Source organism: Centroberyx gerrardi, chromosome 20 (genome assembly GCF_048128805.1).
Source record: "Centroberyx gerrardi isolate f3 chromosome 20, fCenGer3.hap1.cur.20231027, whole genome shotgun sequence".
NCBI lineage: Eukaryota > Metazoa > Chordata > Actinopteri > Beryciformes > Berycidae > Centroberyx > Centroberyx gerrardi.
The window spans coordinates 19,204,676-19,223,067 of NC_136016.1; positions in this window are offsets into that span (position 1 = coordinate 19,204,676).

Sequence of the window (18,392 nt, forward strand, 5' to 3'; positions counted from 1 at the left end):
TATACCAAAGGAAACCAAAGAGACAAGAGAGGAAAAAGATCTAACGTTGGTGAGTCCAGCTTTCTCTGGACGGAGCGCTGCTGTGTAGTAGATTTGGGTTTCACTCTTAAATTTGAATTTGTCACTTCATGTGGGTGGAGAAGTGTCCAGGCGAAACAGTAAAAAAAGAAAGGCGTAAGCTGAAACATGTTGGAATCAACCCATAGTCTTTTTGTATAGAGAGACGAGTGCATCCATTTTTTTTTACTATTTTGCCTTGTCATTATTCCAATAGTCGGCACCTTGTTTGGGTGTGAGTTCTTTTCTTGTCTTTTTTACAGAGAAGTAACCATACTGACACCAGAATTTTATTTGGGCAAATATGGTGAATCTATATGGTCTCAATTAGTGGGTCTCTTCTCTGTTGCTGCCCCACTTTGTGATTTAGGCTGATAGGACAGGTGTATTTGTACATTACAATCTTGCTTAATGTGTTCTTGTGTGTATTTTACTCCAGTTGTAATAAAACAACAGGTGCACCTCACACATTACCACCCAACCACCATCGCTGGAGAAAACCAAGAGAGAACATCATAAAATCGCTGCAGTTATGTGATTCCCTCTCTTCTTTTCCTATCGCTTAGTTTCCCTTCCTTTATACCTTTATATATCCTTTGTACCTATCAGCAGACAACAGAAATTCAGTTGCTGACATCGGTGCACTTTGCCACAGCGTTGTGGGAATTATATATGATCCTAGATAAACACAGGCACAGGAAAGAGGAGTTTCCTGTCAGTTAAGCAGAGATAGTAAAATAAGCACTAAGTCAACTAATCTCAGCAGTATGCAAAACAGGCAGACCTGGTTCGTTGGAAACCGACCTGCACATTACAGAGAACAGCATGTTTGTGTAGGGAGAGCAGCCTCTGCATGATTGAACGCATGTCAGCTCTCCTCACACATTGTCTTTTGAAGAAGATCTGTATCTGTCAATACATAGTTTGGCACCACTTCTGTTGTCTTGTGATGTGCGATCCTCCTCTGCTACTGGGCCGGGTCATCAGGAGGGAGAGTCAGGTCGTCAAACAGTATTTACTTAATAAAGTTATTGTGACGCCAACTATGAATCTCCACATCTTAGCTGCGAATTTTCACCTCCCACAGTCCAGTGCCAACCTGGAAACAAAAGGGATGGAAGGGGCATTTTAGTTGTTAAACTGCTAATCCACCTGATTCTTGTTTTATTTTTTCATTTTGTTGACATCTTTGTTGCTAAGAATTTCTCTCATTTCTGTGGTGTTTCTGCACTGCACTTCCCAGAGATCACCCGTCAATCAAACAGTGGACTGTTTAGTCCAAACAAACCGCTGTTGCTGTTTGCCTGAGGATTTTTCCTGGGAAAGAGCTAACTGACACCGGGTGTGTAGAACGGCAAATGTAAAAACTTTCATGAACTGGATATAGGTTGAATAGATAGAGAGTAGCTAAATGGAAATTTATTGATATGAAAATGTAACAAGCTATTACTTTAAGACAAGTGGATTTCAGTGGTCATACATTTGTTTGTGACAGAGAACAAGACAAATTCATCAAATTAATTGTGAGAATACAAAACTTTTGACAGCTTCAGTGGGAGACAGAAAGCACTGGTTTTAAAGGAGAGTCTCCTTATATGGTGTCTGCCTTCCCTATCTTTCCGGTCGCACCCTTCCCCTTCATTTCTATCTATGTTATCTGAACTTGTTTTCAATCACACCCTTGTGATGCAGCATTTAACATTTGCAAACCCTGCAACAACACAACCATGTTGTTTTCACCTGTTCATCTGGTGGCATTAAATACACCCAGTCAAGGTTATAGGACGCTGGTATACACAGCTAGTAAAATTTCACAGCACACAGGAATTAACCTTGAATATCCAACCATAATCCTTACAGTAGGTAGTTAAACAGAGAGATCATCGGTGTGTGTGTGTGACAGAAGGTAAATGATGATAAGGAAACTCCTGCAGTTCAGTGGCAAGACTGGCAGCGCGGAGGGTGAAGGATGACTGAGGTGAGGACAGACACACACACACACACACACATATATACACACACACATCTATACACTGTTGCACGCAAGCAACGATAAAAGCCCACTGTTCACATTTTCTCTCTCTCTGTCTATCTCTCCTGCACACAAACCTCTGATCTGGTTGAGTGGGCTGCGTTCAGCACGTAATGACTGTGCTATGTGGTTTTTATTTTTCTTACTCCCGTAAAGTTGTCTCATGCTCTGCTGCCTGGTGAGTGTGTGTGTGTGTGTGTGTGTGTGTGTGTGTGTGTGTGTGTGTGGGAGATGTTGAAACGTTGACAGACAGAGTTCACTGTTCTCATATTCACAATAACTGATGATGTGGTGTGATCGGTGACTGTAGCCAAAACTATTGCAGACATGTTTCAAAATGAGAGTTTGTGGAGGTGTTGTTCAATTTTTCAACTGACTTCCCGTTGAAAGCCCAGGCAGCTTGTATAAACACACACACACACACACACACACACACGATCAGACACACACATTCACGCATACTCTCACACACACACACACACACACACACATGCGAATATGTAGGCTCAAACATACAGATATGGACACACAAACTCACACACACTCATATACAGACACACAGACATACATACACACACACACACACACACACACACATGCAACCTTGTAGCGAAATAAGCTACCGCTAAAATAAATAGAAGCATAAATGAATGAATCACACCACTCCATCCTCCATCTTTGTTTAGATGAACAAAGTTATTGTATATCTGTTCACACACACATACATTACATTGGCATGGAAACACACACACACACACACACAGAGGGATATCATGCATTCTAGGCCTACAGTGCCGAGGCGTTCAGTAATTGAAAACAGGGCTGAATAATCTGAGAGAATGACAGCGCTGAAAGATTATGTGAACTCAAACATTAACACAATTAAGTGTGTGAGCACTGGAGTATGTCGCAGCATTAGACACTGTCTTAATAGTCCCTCAGCACAAAGACAGAGGAATGTGTATGTGTGTGTATGTGAGAGAGAGAAAGAGCGAGAGAAAGAAAGAGAGAGAGAGAGAGAGAGAGAGAGAGAGAGAGAGAGAGTGCATGCGTGTGTGTGATTATAACCCATATCGCCATGGTGCAATGAAGAAAGCCCAGAAGCAATGCATCGGTTGCATTTGAGGCACCAAACGTTGCAAAACAAAGAAATATGGTTCTGTTTTAATATCAGTTTGATTACAAAACCAGAAATCCATCCAAAACACAACTCGACCCTGTGCAGAGAAAAATACGCTGATAACAAATAGTCTTATTTTTTATAGCAGTGATCCGGTTGTTAAAGACAGACGCTTTATCAGACAGTGAGCAAATGATTCAATTGTCTCCTGGTGATTCCACGCCTTAGCAACAGCCGCCGGGTCGGCGTGGCGACGGCCGACTTCTGATTTATCTCGCGGGCTGCACTCAGGTGCTGTTTTGTTAACAGGATTGCAGCCATTTATAACTGTGTTTCATTACTGTACTAAGAGCCGATAAGATGATCACTCACACACACACAGAGAGACACACACACGCTCGCGCGCACACACGCGCACGCACAGGCGCTAATTCAATCTGCTGACAGGGAAACACGGCAAACAACATCCATTATGGCCACAGAGCTAATTGGTAATAGGGGGTGGGGGGGTGGGGGGGCAGAGGAAAGAGGGGAAGATGGGAGGCGGGGGCGGAGGAAAGGGGAAAGGGAGCTGGAGAAAGATTTCTTCACTGAGGGGTACAGGACCTCCAGAGAATATTTCCCCTGTTTTTCACCGCCCAGTTTTGTAATTATTCATCACATCCACCTCTCCCACTCTCCCTCCATACCTAAAAAAAAAAAAAGGCCTCCTGAATCCAAGAGGACCATACCTTCTTTCCTCCCTCTTCCCGAAAACAAACCCTGACACTTGCAGTGATAACTCACGGTAACTGTAATCTGTGGGAGGAGGGAAACTGGCGGAGGGGAGAAAACCTGCCAATAAAGTAAATAAACGCATCCGTCTAGACTGGCAGGGGACATTAAGGCCGAGCCCAAAATAAAGATGGCGTCTCGGCCCGGGTGGCATTAAACTGGTAGTGACATTTAATAACTCCCTCTCTCCCACTAGCATCCCCTTCCCACCCCCCCTTCGCTCATCTGACTCTCTATTACAATTAGAGATAAATCTTCTACTGTGGAGAGAAGGAGAGGAGAGGAGAGGAGAGGAGAGGAGGGAAGAGGAGAGGAGAGGAGAGGAGAGGAGAGGAGAGGAGAGGAGAGGAGAGGAGAGGAGAGACAAGGTGGTGATGAATTACCTTCATTCATGCAAAGACAAAAATCTTTTAGGATTCCTGGCTTTGGCTCTATTTATTTACTTCCTCCATCGCACCACATCAGCAACGGAGTGATGGTGGATGAGCGGCTGGAGAGGCAGACAGACCACCAGACAGATGGGAGTTGCCGAGAGAAATAAATAACGCCAGTGGAGATGTTGAATCCAGAGAAGGAAGAGAGAGGAAGAATAAAACAAAAAGAGAGAGAGAGAGAGAGAAAGAGAGACAGAGCAGGAATCAGCCTGAGGAAGAGAGAGATAAACAGAGGGAGATAGAAGAGGGAGGGAGCGATGGATGAGCAGATTTAGAGGGCAGGAGATAAGAGGAGAGATAAAAGCAGGGGGGAACAGAAGGAGGGAGGGAGGGAGGGGGGGGGGGATGCAGCGTACAATGTTTACATGCACAAATACGCTGTTGAACATGTCTGCTTACTTATGTCATTAGCTCAAGCTACTGAGCACGCACACAGCGGATGGCACATGCAGGTACCCAGGCGCGCACACACACACACACACACACACATACACACACACACGAGAAAGAGAGAGAGACAGAGAGAGAGAGAGAGAGTGATGACATGTAGGTAAAAACAAAAGCCGCTGTGTTTCAGCAGTGAGAAACACCCTCTTCATTTTGGCAGATATCCTAATCCTGTTCAAAGCTCTCTCTCTCTCTCTCTTTGCGTGTGTGTGTGTGTGTGTGTGTGTATCTGTGTGTTGCCTATGAGCCTAATAAACAAGCGTTTATTCTCATAAAAGAACATTTGCGTATGAGCTTGATAGAATATATGACACTTACATTCATATTTGTTCATACAGACTGAGCAATTTTACATTGATTAGCCATTTAAAAGACGTCTAAACCGATATAGAAGTCTGGGCTAAAATTAGGCTACATAGGGTTTAAAAGTGAAAGTTTAGTAGACATCTACATCTTAGACTACATCTTCTGAGGTATATGACAAAAATAAAGCATTATCTTGTATATATGGACTTCTCTGGTGCATATGTTTGATATTTACAGTTATTTACAGTTTATTTAAGTGTTTATGTATTATTTAAATATGTAACAATGTATTTACTGCTTTGTCTAAAACTGAACTATACATAGTTAAAAAGATCCTGGGCTATTTAAGAGCTAAAGAATAGATGCAACATTGAAATGACGTCTAGTGCTCAGTGGGTATTCTGCCTCTTGTCAAGGCATTGTGGACCCATGCAGCACAGACTCCCAAAGTTTTGTGAATTGAGCACCAAATCTGAAAGGCCAAAGGATTATGTGACAATTGCAAAAACTGCACACGCCATTTTGACCTGATCGTCACGGTTAAGTTTTCATTTTGATTTAGGTTAGGGTTAGGGTTAGGTTTAGGCGACTGAAACTTTGGTTAAGGTTTGGCCACTAAAACAATTTTGTCAACATTAGATAAATGATTAAAAATGATTAAATAAGAAAATGAAAACTTCACTCACAGTAGAAAATGTCTTGCACGAGTTGGGAATTGAACCTGAGTTATCAGAGGCAAATGTCTAACCGTAACCCTAATCCAACCTCCACATCTTTACTTTGTATTCCTCTCACTTTTCACGTACGGAGCACATTATTTGCATTTTAAGACATCGTGCTCATTTAAGACACATGATCATGAGGCCAAATTCAACTTTTCATGGGACCGCAGGCTGGTAGACATGTAAGTTTTCATAAATAGTACAGTCTTCATCACCAGCAGAGCAGCCCCTCACTTTGTCCAGTGTTTCGTATTCAGGAGACACGGACTGGATATCCAGAGCTGCGTAGGGGTCAGCGTTGGGGTCGGGAGGCTCTGGGACCAAACTGCTACACCTCTTCTTCATTTTGAGGACCAGAAAAGCCCCCGCCACCGTTATCGCAACAACCAACCCGACGCCAGCACTGGCCGCAAATATTTTAGAAAACATGCTTTTGTCTGCGGGTTTCAGGTATTTGCTGAGGTTCTGGGCCGTGGAGTTCTGAGCTGTGATGCGGTTCGCAGCCTCGCAGAGATACAGGTCATCGTCCTGGAAACCGGCAGCGACGATGAAGTCCTTTCTCCCTCCTCTCTGCAGCACCTCCTCTCCCTCTCTGCTCCTCCTGTACCAGGTGTATCCGTGCGCAGGAGGGTTGGCGTCGCTGCTGCAGGTCAGCGTCATTACACCGCCCTTTGTTGTTCCGTCACCTGGGATTTCAACCGACACCGTGGTGTTTCTGGGACCGTATCGGACGCCGAGATTGACAGCCGACGACGGGTGGTCTTCGTAGCCAGTCATAGCGCAGGAGTAGCTGCCTGCGTCCTCATTACTGATCGGGTCCAAAGGCAGCAAGCTCGCGATTGCCCTGCTGCCACTTAGCAGCAGTCTGTTCTTGTACCAGATGTAGGCTGGGTCGGGGTTTGCAGCACAGCCGGGGACACAAGTCAGTATTATCCTCTGACCCTCTGTCACTTCCTGCTCAGCAACAAGCGCTCTCCGGCCCTTAACAATCTCCTCCACCAGGACAGACACAGCAGAAACACGGATATGGAGCCACACACCAGGAGAACCCATACAGGTCCTGTTGACTGAGAAATACCTGAAATAGTAGAGAAAAGAGGGTAACGCTTTATTTTCCGGGTCCGCTCTTTCCTAATAATTTCCTAGAAAGGAACTGTCCTGGAAAGAAACATGAAATTATGTTCTAATTATAGGGAAAATAGAGAAAGAGTTCAATGGTAGTTGGGAAGTACCTCCAATTTCTTCGGCTGTTTCCAAGACAGAACCATGAAATGATGTAGTAGTTTAGAAATTAACTAAAATTAATTCAACAAATAACTATATTATATAATGACCTCTGATAATTGACCTCTGCTTATTATTTTTCCAATAGTTTATAGTTTTGCAGTTCTTTCCAGAAAATTCTTTTAGAAATGTTCAGTATCTTATCAACTCCACCAGACTGCTTACATTTTCTGCATAGCTACTAGATCATTTCATGGTTCTTTCCAAGAAACTTCCTAAGAAATTAACAGTTCCTTTCTAGGGAAATTATTCGGAAATTGTGGACTCTGAAAATAAGGCGTTACCTAAAAGAGTAATAGGACGTGTCGCTCTCTTTTAAGTCTGTGATTCTCAGGGTGCAGTCGTTCCCTCCACCTCTGGCGTACTGCATTCGACCTGAAAATGCCGTGACCTGGTTCAGGTTTTCAGGTTTCATTTTAGGGTCCAATCGTTTGGACCAGAACATGTCGGAGACCTGTGTGTTACTGGAAAAGGAGCAGGGAATCTCCACCGACGAGCCCTCGAAGCCGCAGATTTTGCTCTGCTTGTAGGTCACACACCGGATCGTAGCTAGTCTCCCTGAAGTACAAAACACAAAGTATACAGGCATTAGGAAGATGTTGAAGAAGAAGTTGAGAAGTTGAGACCAAGAGGCCAAAAGTTGAAACTAGAGTAATAGCGATGGTGTGATGAAATCTTTACCTGCCACAGGAAATAACACTAAGAGAGAGGACAAAAATACACATCCTGCTGCCTCCATCGGTTCTTCAAAGGTGCTGTGGCAAGAAAATGGACATAAACGGCAATGAGAGAAGATATACGCAGATACAGGACATGAAAAGTTGTGTATTCTCTCTTATCTACACACTTTTGCGACCCCATCTTATATATTTCAAAGTTATTTACTGATTATGTCTGTAATACTGCCCAATATAATAATTTCTAAACATTTGATCATTTGTTTATCGTCACTTGATGATTTACTGTTGGTTCATGACTGCAAAATAACCTGCCGCAGGAACAACAGGGTCCAATTCAGCTGTCGTTGAATCAGTTTTGTTATTTATGAGTCTTGTTTGTGATGGGAAACGCAGCAGCTATATCATATTTAATCTGTCAGGCAAAAGCGTTGTGCCTCTGAAGAGTCAACCACAGGAACTGAGAGAGCATACTTATTTTCAGATCGACAGCCATGTATTTTTGACGAGACACGGCATATTTTGAACATATTTAATGGGTGCAAGGTTGTACGGCTTACCCAGCGCGTAAACTTTCAACTCAAGCAGGAAAGTGAAAACCTCCGGTCCATAAGTGGAGTTGCAAAGCCTTTGATGAGCGATGCCACGTTGCAACCGTCACAATTAGAAATAAATGATCCTACTTACGATCGGACGGCGGTGCAGTCTGGTCAGTGATCATGGAAACAGCACAACATATTTGTGGTTGTGGTCGGCTAAAACAGGCTGCTGATGCTGCGGGCGTAGCAGACCTAGCTCCCTCCCTTCCTCTTCAATAAGCATGACTCACTGAACTTCATCTGTGCACTGGTGACAATTGTGTCACTGTCACAGGTTAAATAAACAAGTACAGTATATTGGAAATGAAATCATAAGCAAAACAAATTTTTCAGTTTCATTACAAAATGCTACTCATTCATTTTGAGAAACAAATAGCTCAAAATTCTTTACTTCATATTCCAAAAAGACAGAATACACTGCAAAAACTGACAAATTTGACATTTTTTTCAGGATAATGTAACTTGTTGAAGGACATTTACTTGGTAAAAGTGAAATTGTCTTGGAGAAAGTTTCTTGTTTCAAGGTTTTCTTCATTGTTTTCATGATGATTTCGTGAAAGAAGTCATTTTGGCATGAAAGAAGTGAAATTTATTGAAACCAGCAAGATTATCTGCCAGTGCAGTGAGATAATTTGACTAAAAATATCATAAAATAAGCTTGATAGGTCTGGAAACGAGTTAAAATCACTGGACAGCTTGTCATTTTTGCAGAGCACAATGAATAAATTCAAACCGGTAACATTTGGAAAGCAATGGACATATAAGCTAGCAAAACTTTAAACTAAAACGACAGTCTTATGTGATATTCCACAAGTTCCAAGTTTGCTCTCATGACAGCAATCTACTCTCATTATTTCTTATTGAACCAAAACTTTCCAAATACAAAACTGAGTATATCAAGAATACAACAACCCATTAGAAATTGTCACTTCTCCACTTGAGGCTGTGTAGATGTCAGCATCAGATGTCACCAAAATAAAAAATAACGAGGATTTTGCAGATTATTATAAGAGAGGAATTCCAATGACCAAGATAGCCAAACTAACACTTTTTTAAAAGGGTTGAAGGAAGCAGGTATTTTCTTTAGGTGATTGTGGAATGTCCAGCACTGATCTCATTCCCTGCACCATAATAATACTGAATTATTTCCACAGCAGTGATAGTAATGCTAATTTCACTGCCCTCTCCCTGTCTGAAATATCATCTCTTCCTCTCTGCTCGTCTTCCACCAGATGTATTCATGCACATGTGGGGTGGAAACACTGCCGCAGGTCAGAGTCTCTGCAGCGCCTCCTGAAGACACTTTGACTGACACTGTGGTGTGTCTGGGCCGCCTGTATCCTCGCTGCTGACTGAGTCCATATAAAGGAAGTTCACACGATGAGGTCACACGATCGTTTATCTGTCGGCCATTTCTGTATTCAGTGTAAGAGAGATGTTGTGGAGATGTTATTAAAGGAAAAATCCACCCTAAAACACACAAAAAACAGCTATTGGTGCATGTACCATGCATTTCTGGGACAATTTTGTTTTTTGGCGGTATATTTTTCTTATTCTCAAAGATAAGTGGCCAAACATAGATGACATCTTCTACCAGAGGTATGTGAGGTTTAGTCAATCAAAGGTGTGAATCCCCAGACTGGCTGGGAAACGGTGGGTGGGGAAAGTGAATGAGTAATGATCTTCCCTGTCGAGGTGCCTTTGAGCAAGGCACTCAACTCCCAACTGCTCAGTTATTAACATTAATAGAAAACTGTGGTTATACTGGGCAGCTCTCAGGTGTGAATGTGAAGCAGGGTGTTGCTAAAAAAAAAAAGAAAGTGTGCCTAGTCGACATTGACTGGATAGATAAAGGATTTTTAAAAAAAATACAGGTGGTGTTCCAGTCTGGTTTTGCAGAACCATTTGGCGATTATCATTTGAACACCTGTAGAGAAGATTTCTCTAGTTTAAGACTAGTCTAAGCCTTAGACTGGACTAGGCTTATTAAGACTGTCTGTTAGTTAAATACGACGGTCTGTTACTTAAAGTCTGAAACGGAAGTTAGAGCGTCTTTAGCTTCTGTACTGTCACGTATTTCCCAGTGAAACGGAATATTTGAGCGGTGTACAGTTACAAGAGGGATTTAAATCAAATCCTTCGCATTTGATTGGACCGCTAAACAGTGGGCGGGGCTTAGAGTTTAGCGCGATATGGAGCTACAGAGAGAAACGGAGCTACAGAGGACTGTTGGCTCCACACCTCCCTCACCTGTTGTTAGATCAGGAGGAGGACAAGGTAGAGATGAATGAATTAGACCTCAGCAACATTGTTTTGGAAATGAAAACAAAGTTTTTGCCCACTGATATCCAAACACACATCTCTTCCATCTCTCTCCATATTGCTCTGTCAGCTACGACCCAGAAACGGTGAAGTGCGGTTTTATATGACCGGTGTGGCTAGCTAGAGGTTGAAGAATGAGTGATGGGTGGATGTCATGATATTATTGGTTGAAATTGGTTGGTTCATGCTTACGTAAGCACACGGCATATTTTGGATTTAAGTCCAAGACTAGGTCTATCTTTATGCAACTGGCCCCAAGTTGCCAAAAATATTTCCTTTTTCTTGTTTAGTTTGTCCAAACTGAGCGTACGATTAGCTAAGTCAGGTCATTCTCTTTATTTCCAAGATAGCCTACTCCACCCATATCTTCAGGTCCATCAGCAGGCAGCCATGTTTTGAACCTGAATACCTTGGTGACCGCTGGCCGGTGGGAAGTGTGTCAGAGCCGGGGAACTCCGGTCGAGCCGCAGGTTTCTTGTGTTTGTACATCAGACACTCTGATTCTGCATCAGAGAATGAATAGCATAACACCAATGCATTTTTTTGTATGTATTTTGAAGGGTGTAGCCTATTGTTTATGTCTGCTTGAACCAATGTGTATCGTCATCACATGCCAAAAATATAAGGGTGAGAAGACTTTCATAATTAAACATGTGCAACGGGGAAATTAGAATGCATGAGAAAAGAAAGCCAAATGAGAACATACATGCAAAAGATCCTCTTAATCAAATACTATGTATTTCACTGTAATTCAAATAGGACGCATTTTAATGTCTTTCAGCATATGTGTAGTGCTTCTCCACCCTAAGGATTCACACATTGAAATTGCCTAATTTGACAGTATCTTCCTATAGTTTGATTTGATTTGCGTTCAGCTATCTGGAAATTGTAATAATATAAAAACATTTAAGCCTGTTAAAACTAGAAGAAAAGGCCAGGAATGCAATTTAGATAGATAATAAGATAAATTAAAATTTAAATTACACTCTGAACACCACGAAGTAGAACTATTAGAGTGCATTGCTTTTGATAGAAAGATGTAGTCACAGATGAGAACAATGTATTTTTGATGGTCCAATATTTATATGGTCCAAAATCCCACTGCACACAGTCCAGGACTTGTATGACAGCAGTCTAAAGAGGATTGAAGCTGTTCTGAAGAGAAACGAGGCCCTACTCCTTAGTGGGTACTTGATATTTATATATTGTTAGGTTATTTTGCCCCTATACCATTTGCATTCACAACAGCTTCAATCACACAAGTCCTGAACTGTGCAGTGAGATATTGGACCTTTCTTCAAAAAGGAAAGCCTCCAGCTCTTTGAGGGATGAAGGAGGTGGAAATCTACTTTCCCATAAAGGTTCAGTGAAGTTTAGATCTGCTGATTGGGGCCATGGAAGGAGTTTGACTTCATCCTGGAGTTCATGAAACCACTCTTGAATTTGTTTATCAGTGTGTATGCGGGCATTATCATCTTGGAATACGGGAACATCATGTGGGAACAGTGTTTGCACCACAGGGTGCAGCTGGTCCTGTAAAATGGCCTCATATTCCTCTGGCTTTATACGGCCATGCAGAGGAATCATCAGCCCTAATGACATTCATGACACTCCGGATATAAGAGAAACATTGAAAGACGACTCATCAGACTGTGTTACCTTCCTCCACTGCTCATGGCGTCAGGTTTTGTGCTCCTTACACCAGGTTATGCGTCTTTGTGTAGCAGCTTCTGAATGGCAGCCCTGCTTTAAATACCAGCTTTATGAAGCTCATAACGTACAGTTTTGATTGAGAGTCACAGAGGTCTTTAACTTCTGTGGTGATTTTTTTTCAGGCTGTATTTTTATGCCGTTTAGTGCGTCCGTCTGTCTCTGTTGATGAGCTTCAACTTGCAGCCGCTGTTCCTCTCTGCCTGTCTGTTTGTCTGTGTTTGACACGTCATGATTTTCCAGACTGTTCCCTTTGCCACATTAAATAATCTTGCAGTTGCACCAGCACAGACTATTTGGCCTCTTTGTTAGTTGCCTCATGTCTTCTGAAAAAACACATACTGTCACTGTCAGGTGAAAACCTTGCATCTCCAAAATGGCGTCTTTTCAGGAACTAAGAAAAACAGCCTTGTTTTTAGCTTGATGACAAGTTATTTTTGACATTATCCCGTGGGTTTTGAAAGGGTTTCATGAGCCCAAGAGGGCGGAGAATTTTTTCAACCTGTGGAGGAGCATGTGCTCTTTCAATGGAAGTGAAAATATGAAAATCACCAACACTGGAGAAACGAGATCTTCACACGACAACAGCGATATAAAAGTGGCAACTGTCAGATTGTTAAATATCTTGCTCAAGGACACTTAAACAGGTACGATCTCGCGGACGATCGAATGTTCCAGCACACTTACTACAAGGCCACCCTGCCCATTTATATATTGTATTGCAGCATTGTATATATATATAATACAGTTGGAATTATATAGGCTATACAATGCAATGCTTACATGCAGCAGCGAGAACGGAAAGAAGGCCGGTCGGTCGGTTAGTTTTGGCGAGAGGCAGCGAGGTACGGCGTGATAGCGCGGGTGGCGGCTGCGGTCGGCTCGAGCCGGCTATACGATGCAGACGTGGCTTCCTCCCTCTCACATGTTCCTTCCACAGACAGACTTCGGCTCTAATTATTGTGTCAATGTCACACATTAGCCCACTGGGCCAGAAAAAAAATCTCCTCGGCAAACAAACAAAACCAAGAATAAACCAATTTATCAATTTATTCTTGAGACGATGGCAGGGTAAAGCCCATGAAAACTGAACCAAACACCGAGCATTATTCACAGCAGCGGCAGTGCCATCTGGTTTGAGTTTATATCTCTATATGCGTGTAATTTGTGCTACAGTTGATCCGCGTACTGTGTAAACACATTTTAATACACTGGTGGGAACGGGGGGAAGAACGTCAAGACAGAAATGAGTGACGTGGCAGCGTACACTTGTTTCTCTTTCTCTTCTCTTTCCCTGTCTTCCTTCCTCTCTCTCTCTCTTTCACTCTATTCCTCTCTCTCTCTCTCTTTCTCTTTGGTGTGTTGATAGATATAGCACACTCAGCAACATTTCAAGGTATGATGGAGAAAAAAAACACACTTTCATGGTAAAACAAACATGCTTCCAGCTACATAGGCTTTTATTGACAAATGGCAGAGGCAGGAGGAGAAGGAACATTAAGTACAGTCGAAACTGGCAACCTGAATCCTCAAAAAGAATATGAAAAATTCTTGTTTTGGTTAGACCATAACTATAACCATAAGGCTAGGCATGTTTCAAACTGACACACACACAAACACACACACACACACACACACACAATCCTTCGAGGAGCCCGGGGCCTAGAGGGAATAATGGTTAGCAACCTGAAAAATGCCCTCATCACAAAAGGCCTCCGACAGTAATAAATGAAATAGTTGAGCCAAACACATTAATCCATGCTGGTGCTTGTATGTGTGTGTGTGTGTGTGTGTGTGTGTGTGTGCCTGTGTGTGTATTTGTCTGCATATTTGCCTGCATCTGTTGGCATTTCTGTGTGTCCACATGTTGAGTGTCTGCTGTTCATGCATACATGTGTGTGTGTGTGTGTGTGTGTGTGTGTGTGTGTGTGAGAGAGAGCGAGAGAGAGCTGAAAAGGCTGTGAGAGCGCTCTAGTGTAAGAAAGTGAGAGGTAGTAACCCACTGTCAAAGCAAGTAGCCTACTCTCGCTCTCTCTCTCTTTCACACTTTCCCCCTCTCTCTCTCTCTCTCTCTCTCTCCCACCTCCCTCTCTCCAAACTGTGTATATTTAGCCTTCCACTCCTTTCTCCCCCTTTACCTTTATCATCTTTCCAAACTGTATACCTTGGGCTGCTGTCCCTCTTTCTCTGTTTCCTATGCATTTCTCTTTTTTCTGTCTCTAAACTGTGTATTTTTAATCTCCATTTGGACTCACCTTGTTCTTTCCTTCATATTTTTTGTCTGCCTCTCTCTCTCTCCCTCTCTCTCTCTCTCTCTCTCTCTCCAAACTGTGTATATTTGGGTCTGTCTATGGGGAGCCAGGGGTCATTATTAATCTTGCTGGCTCTCTTAGCTTCAGGCATAACAGCGGGGCAGCATCTGTGTGTGTGTGTGTTTGTGTGTGTGTGTGTGTGTGTGTGCATGCACACTAGTGTATAAGTGAGAGGGAGAAGAGTGGTTGTGAATGAGTCAGTTACGCTGTTCGAGGAAAGGTGTGGGAGAACATGTTTATGTGAGTGCACCGTGTGTGTGCGTGTGTGTGTGTGTGTGTGTGTGTGTGTGTGTGTGTGGAGAGGGAAAGTGCATTTTGCCATGATGGATCATGAGAGACGCACATTCTTAATGCACACTCGCACAAGACAGACACCCATGAGAAATGAAGGGGAGAGAGAAACAGAGAGCAGAGAGGGGGGTGAGGAGGGGGAGGGAGAGAGGGAAGGGGGGAGAGAGGGAGGGAGGGAGGGAGGGGGGTGAGTAGGTGATGGGGACACAGAGTGAGAGAAAGAGAGAAAGAAAGGAGAGAGAGAGAGAGAGAGCAGGGAGAGTCTGTCGTTCCTCCTGAACTCATTAACCGTTGTCCTCTCCGCCCTCCCTCCCGCACTCCCACAATGCCGAGCAGCGGCGTGCATCAATAACGCCCGTGACAGCACGAGGGGGACGGGTCAGACAAGCAACCGCCGTCTCCCTGGCAACCACCGCCACGGCCACCATCGCCACGACAACAATTGCCGAGCGCACGCAGGGGGTATCCCCCTTCCTCCTCGGCCCGGCTCCCCTCCTGCAGCCGTCGCACAGCGAGCTCCGCCAAACCCGCCGCTACCGGATCAGACGAGGGCTAAAGCCTCCGCACGACGCCGGCGAAGGATGCGGCGAGACTGTGGATCTTGATTCTGTGGTGAATTGAATGTAAAGGAGATTGATTTTGCACCGAGTACACAAGGACTCCAGCGTGATCCAGGATTCAAGAGGTGGTGGAGGATAGGGGGTCTGCTGAGGGAAGCTACCCCAAAAAGAGCCACTCTAGCTGGACTGTGAGGCTCAGGGAGTATTGGTCGAATTTCACAAGGCCAACAGTTCCCCTCCATTCATCGTCTATAGCCGTCTTTACACAGAGCATTTATACTGGGATATTGATGGATCTGACCTAGGTTTGGTTTCTGTGTAAAAGATTAAAATACGCCCGGCTCTGACCTACATCACGACAAAAAAAAAGTAGAAAACCAGGAGAAAACCTGATGACCTAACCCGGTTTTTGTCTGCATAAAGTAGAGCCGGAGAAATGCGACCATCCACGCCATCTGAGAACCGCGAAAAATCAAAGCTAGCTTAGTAGAGACTTGGTTTCAATTCAAGCAAACTAGAAATATGAACGGAAACATCTTGAATCTACCAGACGTATAAATGGCCTTGTTTCTAAACTATATAATCATCCACGAGATAAACAAAGCTTAGTCATTCCCGCGGTTCCCGTTCCCACAATGTAAAGATGATCATAGCCAACCGGGCAAAAGGTGGATAAAGACGCTTGTTGAAATTGATCATGATGACTTCTCTCCCGGCTCTGCTACGGTATTTTTATCCGGGTCCGCTGTGTAAAGACGGCTTATGAGAAGTGACTAACCGCGTGTGCACGGCATGATGGGATAGGTGGCGACGTGAACCAGGCTCATGATGCAACGATTAAAGTTGAAGAAAACGCAACCAAGCACGACGGCCGTGGTGCGAGAACCAATGACACTGGCGCAAAAATCTGTCTCATTTCTCATTGAATTCCCATTAAATTCTCCCTTCATTCAATTTTTTGTCTCAAATATTTTAGCTGCTAACTCTTGTAGGCTAAACAAGCAATGTTAGCTTGCGTACCTCCCATCACATCCAAATAGCTGTAGCCACTCAGCTAGCTCGCTAGAGTAAAGCATATAACTTTAAGATGACGCTTTTCTGACATAAGTAGGCTACGGATTTTATTCAGGCATAATGAACTGAATAAAATGATAAAATATGAAATATGAAATAATCGAATAATGTTAAACAAACCTGACCCAGAACAACAGCCACAAGCGACGACTTTTGATACAGCGAAGCGATGCAAAGTACTTGTTCTATATACTATGTGGATCAGACTAGAGTCATGTCCATTCAAAAAGTCTTTCAGATATATAATGAATGGAGATTTCATTATATCATTTGTAATATTTAGCCTAGTCACGGTGATTCTGTGTCCTTCTCATGTTTTAGCTCCTTCCATAAATAAATTGGCACCACCAGAGATAGCGGACATAGGAATAACTGTTAATATCAATGTTATCTATTGATTTGCATTGTTTGAATGAGTGCACTATCCCTTGTTTGTACGGTAAAGGAGTTTTTTATTGAGTGTAGATGGATGCAAATACCCAGAATCCAAGAGGTGGAGGAGGATCGAGGATCTTCTGAGGGAAGCTGCCCCAAAAAAAAGACTCTGAAACTGAGGGAGATGAATGGAAAGGTGAATGAATAGACTGACATAAGAAAGTAAAGGGATGGGAAGAATGATAGATAGATAGATAGATAGATAGATAGATAGATAGATAGATAGATAGATAGATAGATAGATAGATAGATAGATAGATAGCCATACACACCAAATTTGATTAAGCTTGCTGGCCTGTTAATCTTTAGTAATCTAATTGATTCATTAAAGGTTAACAGTCCTGTAGTGGCGTCTGTCAGACCTGACACTGCAACACTGCATGTACGTAGAGAACAAGCGTAGTTCACGCGCGTGTGTGTGTGTGTGTGACAGAGAGAGAGAGAGAGAGAGAGAGAGAGAGAGAGAGAGAGAGAGAGAGAGAGAGAGAGAGAGAGAGAGAGAGAGAGAGAGAGAGAGTGTGTGTGTTTCTGTCCATGCTCTTCATGCAACTGGGTTACGGTGAGAGAGCAAATAGCGGCTGGCTGCTTTATGAAGAGGAGAGAGAGAGAGAGAGAAAGAAAGAGAGAGAGAGAGAGAGAGAGAGAGAGAGAGAGAGAGAGAGAGAGAGAGAGAGAGAGAGAGAGAGAGAGAGAGAGGAAAACGTCTCAGGCAATTGGCGATAAAACGAAATAACGGGCAACACCGGCTGACAGACTCTGAGAGCGCGCGGCCGTTTGCAGCCCGGAGACGACGGCGGAGTTAAATATCATATCTAATAATCGTGTTTTTAAAAGAAATCATATTGCGGGTTGTTAAGAGGACCGGTGCGAAATGTCAGATCTGAGTTCGTTTCACGCGCCTCTTGATAGATGTGAAGCGACGAACCGGCCGAGCCCACGGAGCTCGCGAGAGGGATATTTCCTTTCGGACGGAAAACAAGGCAGGGAAGGCGGGAGGGGGGGGGAGGAGGAGGAGTCGAGCGCGCGGCGGTTAGGCCAATAAAACGGCCAAAGATTCCACGGGCGGGTCTTGATTGTGCGGATTCGACCAATGGGAGCCCGAGTGGCGGTCCGCACCCCACGTGGGCGCTGAGCTCCGAACAACATCGACCATGCATTCAGCCCGCTCCGGCCAATCAGGGCGGCGTAAGGTGTTAATCTCGACGCTGATTGGCCTGCAGCTTCACATAGTCCCTC